The 9634-nt window shown below is 39.2% G+C and overlaps 1 protein-coding gene across 1 annotated transcript in view; it reads right to left on the reverse strand.

Annotated features, from left to right (window-relative positions):
• The window catches only part of pik3cb (phosphatidylinositol-4,5-bisphosphate 3-kinase catalytic subunit beta), a 131608-nt gene that overhangs the window by 99093 nt on the left and 22881 nt on the right, over positions 1-9634 (reverse strand). The window contains exon 2 of the mRNA XM_015371447.1: positions 1648-1727. The gene's annotated coding sequence lies outside the window, so the exon portion shown is untranslated. The remainder of the gene's footprint in view (positions 1-1647; positions 1728-9634) is intronic.

Consider the following 9634-nt stretch of genomic DNA (forward strand, 5'->3'; position numbering starts at 1 on the left):
TTCTGATTCTGATTCCTGGTTGATGGGATAGGTGTTGTGAATGAAACGGTGCCCAGGTTTGAAAGAGCTCCTATGTGTCGCTAAATGTGTGCATTGATGACTGAAGGACATCTTCTGCTTCCATTTATATGTTTACTACAGTGCGTTGAATTCATGTTAATGTGTATTTAAAGACATTTTAATTAGTGCAAACAATTGCAGGAGGGAATATAAAAAAAAAGTAATCAACCAAGACTTTCGCGACCCCCATGCAGTACCTCCGCGGACCCCCTGTTGAAGACCTCTGCTCTAAAACGTGCCTTTAGCTGACAGGGAACCAACTTAGAGCAAGAATAATATCACAATTGTGAAAAAAATATGTGAACATTCTGCTTTTAAGATTAAAAAAATAAAAAAAATAAAAACATTTTTGCCAGTCAATATGCTGTATGGATAACTCCTAAAGTGGAAAAGTTTTAGTGTCACGTTTTATTTTGCAAAAATAACCACCAGATTATTCGATTTGCAAAAAAATTGTTAGTTGCAGAACTAATATTTACCAATAATAATTATCATCTAGGGTTGTCAAAATACTAAAAATGCAAACCTAATGTCTAAAAATAAATTGAACATTATTGATCTCACATTGGAGAAATTTATCTCTGCATTTAACCCATCCCCTTGGGGAGCAGTGGGCTGCCATTGTGCGGCGCCCGGGGAGCAGTGTGGGGTTAAGGATCTTGCTCAGGGACCCAGAGTGGCAGTCCAGGTGAGTGGGGAATCGAACTCCCAATCTCAGGATTCAAAGCCCTATGCCCTAACTACTAGGCCGCCACTTCCCGTATAGCCAGAAAATATTCATTAATCGATAACACTGATATTTAAAAAAAAAAAGCCAAATAATCTAAGGCAAAAAAATATATGTTATATATAATATAGTATACCAAAACCCAGCCAATACACCATTATACAGTAGCTGGAAGTTAGATAAGCGTTCAGAGAGAAGTTCTTAATAAGTTACGCATCAGTTTTGCACACGTTACTCATAGGTTTTGGATAAGTTAGACGCCACGACTTAAAGTAAGTTACACTTAACGTATGTCAACGATCAGGTAACTTACCTGTAACCTATGGCCCATGTATGAGCATACGCTGGCATACATCAGGAAATTTTAAGCCCCGCGTAATCATCATATGTCGACGTGTTTCAGCGAGCTCATAACTTATCCAACGTATGGCAGCGTTTTTGCCAGCTTTTTCGTGTGCGTCATGGTGAGGATGTGACAGTGGCTTTAGGAACTCGCCCCCCATATTTGTAAAATAATTCTGGTGAGAACCCTCTAGTATCGTGGTACCTCTGCATTCTAGTTTTAAATGTAGATGTAAATCCGTTTATTGTCCCACAATGGGGGAATTCTTTCTCTGCATTTAGCCCATTTTAAAAGTCCAAAAATAAAAAGGTTACATCAATGAAGGAAGAAATTTTGACAATGAGAAAAAAAAAAAAGAAAAACACATAAATAAATTACTGTAATCCTTCTAAACTAATTAATTTGCTTCCATGCTGCATAATTCCAGAGATCAGAGCCTCCTTTTTAAAATTTTACAAAGTGCCACAAAAACCACTACCTGAAGCATCTTCTACTAACACGCTGACGGAGCTCTTACCTGCCGTTTCCTAGAGTCACTTATTTCCTGTTCCTTCTCTCCTCATCAGGGACTTCTGCAAAGATTGTGGGACACTGCATCTGGTGGATAAGAAGGCAAAACAGCGGGGTTAGAGGGGGGGGTGGGCTAACGGAGGGGACTGAACACAAATATGAATACCTGACTAACTCTGTGACCCCAGCTGCCCCACCATAAGTGATAAAGCAACAGAATAGTGTTTCCTGACTCCTTACAGACACCTAACCCTTCCTGTTTACGAGGATAATGCTGGAAACGCCTTGAGAAATCAGTAGGAGATAAAGACAGCTTTGCATCTACATCCTGCTGTTAACTTTATGAATTAAACAGCTCAAACTGAAACCAGAAAAAAAAACAAAATCAATAGAATAAAAAGTGAAACTTTGTTGAAATGCAACACATTCAATGAAGATTTGTTGGAGAAATCTTTTCAAACAAGAGCCTTTTAATCATGGAGGCTATATGAAGACCCTGAAAGCAGGAACAGACCGAGGTGAAAGTGTGAGTCAAATCTAAAGGTGTTAAATTATTTCAGCAGTCCAAATGAAAGTCTGACAGCTGACCTGTGTTTAACTCAGGATCTGAGATATGTGACGAGCCGAACACTGAGAAGGAATGGGATAAGAAAGGCAAATGAAGCAGGAGAGAATATTATTTTTATTTTTGGAATTTTTAGAATTTTAATAACTTTAATGCTCAATTTAAATGAAGTCAGATAGAAAATAGATACTCATAGAAGCTGTTTTATTTTAGGAGATGCATGCAAATTACTCCAGCCCAACATTTTATGCATGCACAGTTAATACCAGGAGGTCCCAATGTAAGAACTAACAAGCATGAGGTCCTGCTCTTTCTCTGCTACCTCTGGCTTTTTATTCGCCTGCACTCATGTGCGGATCGGTTTTCTGTGCACCCATGTCAACTTTTGTCATTTGGAGGGTGGAACCAACAACAAAAAATCGACTGCTTGTGATTGGCTACTAAGCAACACTGTAACTTTTAGCCACTAGGGGCACTAGACTGGTAACTCCAGGTTTTCCCCCCTTTCCCTTTTCTACCCGTCTATTTCTCTGACACCCCTTTCAGAGACATGGACAGGTATCGGGTATTGCAGGCATTCCAGATGGGTGGACCAGTTTGTCTGGATCAATTTGCATGTTTTCTAAGCCAAAACAAGCTTTGTTTTTTGTCAACTCTATGAAACCTCGAACTCACGCTATTTCTGACATTTTGAATTGAAAAAGCTTCCTGGATGGGAAGCAAAACGTCTTCAATCTTGCAAATAAAGTCCTGAGGATTGGGTTTTTGTTTTGTTTTGGTTTATAAAACATGTTAATTGAAACGGAGGAATGGGTCCACCCCTTTGGAATGGGGTCATAGTCTGCAACACCTGTCTATGTGTTTGCAGTCCTGGCTGAACCAGTGGCGCCTACAGAAATGTTTTCTTAGAGGGGGCCAGATGGTAACCTGACTCCGCCAGATGGATTTGCTGGATTTGCTCCGCATATCCATCTGGAAACCTTCCGTTGAAGTAATTTTGGGAAGGGGCGAAAATACTGGTTAGCTGATTGGCCTATGTTGGTGATAGACGGGCCAAATAAACCAATCAGATCAACGAAGCATATGACGTACTAGCAGAGCGACAACGAAGAAGAGCCAATTGATAGATCAAACTCTTGCCGAAACCATTTGGGAGAAGAGCAAAAACATCTTTTCCTCTGAGAAAAGCCTCCAGAGCAGTGTTTTGCTCTTCTTTCAGTGAAGAAATACTCTGTAATTCCGATAAAACCTGCTGGATAGCCACGCTAACGCTAGTTTCATCGGCTGAAGCCGCCATGTTCTTTAGACTGAACTGTCGCGCTTCTCGTTGCGTCACACCTCAACCCGCCTCAAAGCCAACGCTGACTGGACGTTCGTTTGGTGAACGGCTCCAAATGTTCTTTAACGGAAAGTAGCCAGACTGATCTGCGAGTGAAACCTTGAAAGCTCGCGAGATCAGGATGGTCTCACGAGGCTAGCCAGATGGGGCCACTAAAAAATCTTGGTTTGGCCTACTGACACTAAAAGTCAGAATTTTCTACATGCCTGTAGAAATCATAAAGACATACTCATATCTTTGTTTATTGTATGATTTTTAATGTTACGTCGCTGGCTGTGCATAATGGGATGAATTGCTAAAGTGATGGTACTACAATTTACCCTGGCGATTGGGGTGGCCAGGGCATTGCACAGGGTGGCCTTGGCCACCCCTGATGGCGCAACTGGGCTGAACAGGCGAGGGTGGGGGTTGCGATGATAGTTGGAAGGAATAAACTCAGTCGCTGCATTGTAGGTTTTTCAAAGTTTCAATTTTAGTCCACCCCGTCTGTTTACTGTTGTTTTTTCTTTCTTAACAAAGATGGCTTCCTTCAAGCCCCTTTCAAACCACCTGTCTTCTTTGTCCAAAATGTGAACAGTCTGGTTCTCTTTCAAAAAAGATAACTTTTTTTTAGAAAACATGTTCTTTTCCTCGCTTAAAAGAATGGGAAACTACTGCTGGAGTCATGATGATTTTGGACACTGCCAACATGCTTTTTTTTTGTTTGTTTTGCATATAGAGAAGAACTGTTTACAATGCAATAAACCTGCAGCGTTCAGACTCTCCATGCCTGTTTGATATACGATGGCTATTGTTGTCTAATATAGCACAGGCTGTAAAAATTAAAGCGGTCAAATTAAATAAAGCCCCAGCATGCAGTTACAAAGCTAAAACAATTGTTTGGTAAACCATTGCTATAAAGCGAATATCTTTCTTTTCTCCTCTTTTATACTGTAGGTCGTATTAATTTACAGATGCTGACGCTTTTAGCAAGAGTGCTAATTCCAGCTAGCGTGAACCACGTTAAAGTTTGAGCTCAGTGAATGAGGTTAACAATTGGAGATAAAGTGAGATATCAACTGTTGACGGGTATGTGCTCATTAACACTTAAGAAGTCTTGGGTAACACTACCAACACCAGCTGCGCTGAAAACACTTTTAGAGTGTGAGATTCTGAAGTGGAAATACCACAAAGATTTAAATTTCTTACATCAATGAGGTATTCAAAAAGAGAGAAGAAGAAAATAAGATGTTAAAAGTTCAAAGAACAGGAAGTAGACAGACAGTTATAGTTTAAAACGAGGCGTCAGCGTGAAACACGAAGGCTAAAACCACAGCAGGAAATGGCCTTTTGTGCTTTTTTTTGCTAAGCTAATTGTGCTAATTACCAAGAAGCAGAAACAGATTGAAAAGTCGAGTCTCTCATCATTTTGCAAAATTACACAAACCTTGTTGCAGATTGTTGCGGTCACCTTTTCACATGGTGTGACATCATATCTGCTAAATATCTGAGCATTAAAGTGATTATAGAAAGGCTCCTGTAGTTATAGTAGATTAATAAATTTAACATGTTAATAAGTAGAAGAGAACGGGTCTTTGTTTTGCCCAATCAGACACATGCTATATTTACAACACTGATGCTAACCATTGGGGAGTGTTGGCCTAGTGGTTAGAGCAGTGCGCTTGTGCTCTTAGAAGGTTGCACGTACCCGGTTGAATCCCAACAGCCTCCACTCTGGGTCCCTGAGAAAGACCCTAAACCCCACACTGCTCCCGGGGCGCCACACAATGGCGGCCCACTGCTCCCCAAGGGGATGGGTTAAATGCAGAGCGTTAATTTCCCTTGTGGGACAATAAAGGGATTCATATTAAAATCCATTCTCAGTTAGACCCTCCTCCTCACCATCAGGACATAAGCCGAATTCAGGATCATCACCATACTGCCCTAATCTTCTGTATTAATTATAAAAATCGAGTTAAATTCAATTATTCTTTAGTTTACTTTGAAGCTAAATGGTTAGCATGTGCTAAGATCCGTGTCCAGCTACCACATGGTGTTCTGCCGAAGCTAAGAGGGCTGCTAGCCTTGTTTTAGCTGGAAAGCTACTCAAAATCCAGGGTAGTGCGGCTACAGAGCTGGATGATTCACCAGTCCTAATTCCTGGGGGTGCACATCACAGACAACCTCATCTGGACTCTAAACACCTCCTCATTGGTCAAAAGGGCACAGAGCGCATGTGGAGGATGAGGAGAGCCCACCTGCCCCCACCCATCCTCCCCACCTTCTCCAGAAGCACCATAGAGAGCGTTCTGAGCAGCTGTCTCACTGTGTGGTGTGGAGGCTGCAGCGCCTCAGACTGGAAGAAGGTGAGAACAGCATAGAGGATCATGAGGGCTCCTCTTCCCTCCATAAAAGACGTTTCATCCAATTGAATTCAATGCAGATCCAGCAGGTTCTGCAACAGCTTCTTCCCCACCGCCATCAGACTGATGAATGTTGAAAAAAACTCTAAATCATGTCAAAGACTCTGCATCACACCGATAAGAGAAAAACTAAATCCTGCCTATTTGTACCATAGATATTTAATGCTCTGAACTTCTATATCAGTGCGGTTTTTTGCACGTTTTTTTTTTTCTCCCACACTGTTTACATTTGATCACTGCTGCACTTTATTAAATGGAAATGTTCTGAAAGCTGTAAAAAAAACTACATTTTGTTTTGTATACAAAATGTCAATAAAAGTTGTATAAGTCAAAGTCATGATTCAGTTCTGGGTGCAGCGGCATTGAAAGCCTTTAGAGTGTGTGTGGGGGGGGGGGGACACTTTGGCTAGTGTAAAGTTTAGTTCTTAACCCTTTAAAGCCCGATCCAAGAATAAAACGAAACAGAAAATAACTTTTTTTTGGTTTGAAGTCCTTACTTGGCATTTTAACAAAATATGTAAAAAGAAAAACAGAAATACATTTTTCATATTAATAATTTATTACTATGCGATAAGTAAAGATTATTTTTTTGTGTAGTCTTCTGCCCTCTGTTATCAGGTATAGCCAAATATGTACAATAGGATTTTGAGCAAAGTTTTTACCATTAAATTATGCAAAAGGTGTCAGACGCAAAACATTTCAGAAACCGTATGTATCAAATATGATACATTTGGCATTATAGGGTTAAGTTTTATAAACAGCTGAAAATCTCAGAATAATAAGCTAATTAAGGGAAAAAAGAAGATGATTTATACAAATGAATGGGTTTATGATGTGTTTTGAGGAATGGCGTCAGTTGCAACAGTTGACTTTGTAAATCTATTTGGGAATATTTTCAAAATTCCCATGTAATAATTTTCAAATGGTAGGGCAATTAGCAGATGGATGCAAGTTTAATATAAAGAAATGGTTGATCGGTCTGTCAGTTGGTCGAAAAAAAGAATTTTTTCTTTTTGCTTTTTTTTTTTTTTAAACCTGGGCTTCATCTCCTCATTGACCAAGAATATTTAAGGCTTAGACTTTAGACTTAGACTTTGTCATTTAGCATACACAGAGTGTATACAAAAAGAATTCCGTAAAAGTTCAAAAAAATCAACTGGACTTGGTTTCCAAGATTTGAAGACGGCGTTTTCTCCTGGTGAGGTAGCGAAACGTCTTCAAATCTTGGAAACCAAGTCCAGTGGATTTTTTTGAACTTTTACGGAATGACTATGACCTGGATGACTGAGAATCTTCATCGGTATACAAAAAGAAATTCCGTTCAGTACAGCTCTCAAGACATTTCCATTTCTAAATTGCAGCAGTGATCAAATGTAAACATAGTGATCAAATGTACACATAAGACTGATATATTATTTACAGTTTCCAACATTCAGCACTATTTTTATTTTTTTTAAACCCCCTTTTATACAACATTCAGCGATCTAATGGCAGAGGAAGAAGCTGTTCTGGAATCTGATGGACCTGCATCGGATGCTTTACCCTATTAGCGATGGACGACCTTTCGTTAAAAAGACAAACATCAATGTAGAGACCGAAAACGGAACTTAATCTCTAATAAGTTTCTTTCTTTGAGAAAAACATCCTGATTTTGGTTCATAAATCAAAGTCCCTAATAAAAAGAGCCTTGTTAAAGTTTAACCAGAGTTGAAGAGGACATTCCCATAATTAATAACTTTTAATTCAGTCAAGGGTTGCTCAAGTTAATAATCACAAATAATTTTCTAAAGACTGAAAGAAAAAAGAAAGGATGAACGTCAACCTTAAACTTTAAACAAGAGGACGTGACCTACAGAGTGGATTTAACATAAGTGTAGGCTTGTCCATTAGACCAGCAGGATTTTCTACTAGCAGTTCAAAGAGCAAGAAGAACCAAAAACAAGATGTGAACCAAGAGATACGGAAAACAAATATACCATGAGAGAAGAGAGAGGCAACACACACCGTCTGACTGAGGCCAGTAAACTTCCTGTTTTTCCCCCAGCGGTTAGGATGCTCTATCTTTGTTTATCAGGGTGTGACACAGAGAGGCTTGCAGAATAACTCCAGAGTGTCTGGTGGTAAAAGGAGTGTAGGAGTGTGAGAGTGGAAGGAGAATCCACCGAAGACGACAGGTTTTACCCAGAAAAAGGTCAAGGGGAGTTATTTATGTCCGCTCCAAAAGAAACAGAGGAGCAAGGCATAGGGTGGGCAGTTCCAGGAAGCCTGTGGTTTTAACCGGGATAAAATCTCCAGCCGAAGATGGTCAATGGTTAACTCTCCCCGTCTTTATACAACTCAGAGCATCACATGATCTACTGTGTGAGTGAGAGAGACTTTCGGGGAACATTCTGGTCCCAGGACAGACGGGGGATTCACTACGCAGGAGACCAGAGATGATGGCTGCTGCTGGAGGCCAGAAACCCAAACTTAGCTACGCTAGTTTTCAGGGAACAACTTCAAACTGACATCACAGTCTTTTAGTTTTACATTGAAATGTTCAACCGCAGCAATTTGTGGTTTTGATTCATGATACTAGCTGTTCTGAAAGCACAGATTAGAAAAATAGCTTGAGATTAAACTACTATTGTGGGACCATGATCTAAAAGAAAGTATATTTATCCACTAATAAAATCTAAAAAAAAAAGTCTCGTTTTGTGACTTTTTGAATTCATAAGATACCAGCTCGCTTTATTTTTTTTTTTGTTTTTTGTGATTTGTGATCTGTTTTTCCTATTATTATTATTATTAAATAAATATGGGGTAAGACAACAGTCATTAAAATGACATAAAAACTGAATACCAAGAGGTCTAAATTCGTAAATTTTAGTCTATGGATGTAATTAAATGTAGGATTTGTATTTGTTTATTGGAAAATACAGTTGCAAAAATTTTAAATATTTGCAGCAACACAAGTATGACTCAGAAATTAACAAGTACAGATCATTTTGCCGAGATTTCTATAATGCATATGCAGTTCACAATTCGGTCAATCGTTGGGTGCCTTCAGGTGCATTGCACCACCATCTGGCAGGGAGTGTAACCGCATCGTCGGGGAGGTTATAGACTCAAACTCCTACGTTTCTAATTCCATACACCTGAATTTGTAACTTTTATGAGTAACTTACTAATTTGTAACAATAAATGCATAATTTACACATGTAAATATCGAATTGTATTTGTACATTTCTTGATTTGTACTTGTGTTGCTGTAAAGCTGCGACTTTGTAACTTGTATTTGTACTTCCCTTGTCCTTCTGAACTTACATTCTCACTGATAAAACTTGTGATTTCAAATGTATGCATGGCAAAAAGAATGCAAATCTTCAATCTTTAACTCCTTTCCAACCATTTCAGCAGTTGAACAAACAGAAGCTAAGTTAATATTAAAATAAAATAACGTAAAATCTACTTTAAATTGCTAAACTACCATCTTTAAAGTGTTATTGACAAACTCTCAAATTGGGCCTTTTATTCAATTTATTTTTATCATGCCACCTGTAATTTCACTGCATCACCCCTAGGGTGAACTAATGAATCTGTCAACACATGCAGGTATCAGTTAGCCTCATGAGACCATCCTGATCTCGCGAGCTTTCAAGGCTTCACTCGCAGATCAGTCTGGAGACTCTCCGTAAAAGAAAATTTG

Source organism: Cyprinodon variegatus, unplaced genomic scaffold (genome assembly GCF_000732505.1).
Source record: "Cyprinodon variegatus isolate N-32 unplaced genomic scaffold, C_variegatus-1.0 Scaffold58, whole genome shotgun sequence".
Taxonomy (NCBI): Eukaryota; Metazoa; Chordata; class Actinopteri; order Cyprinodontiformes; family Cyprinodontidae; genus Cyprinodon; species Cyprinodon variegatus.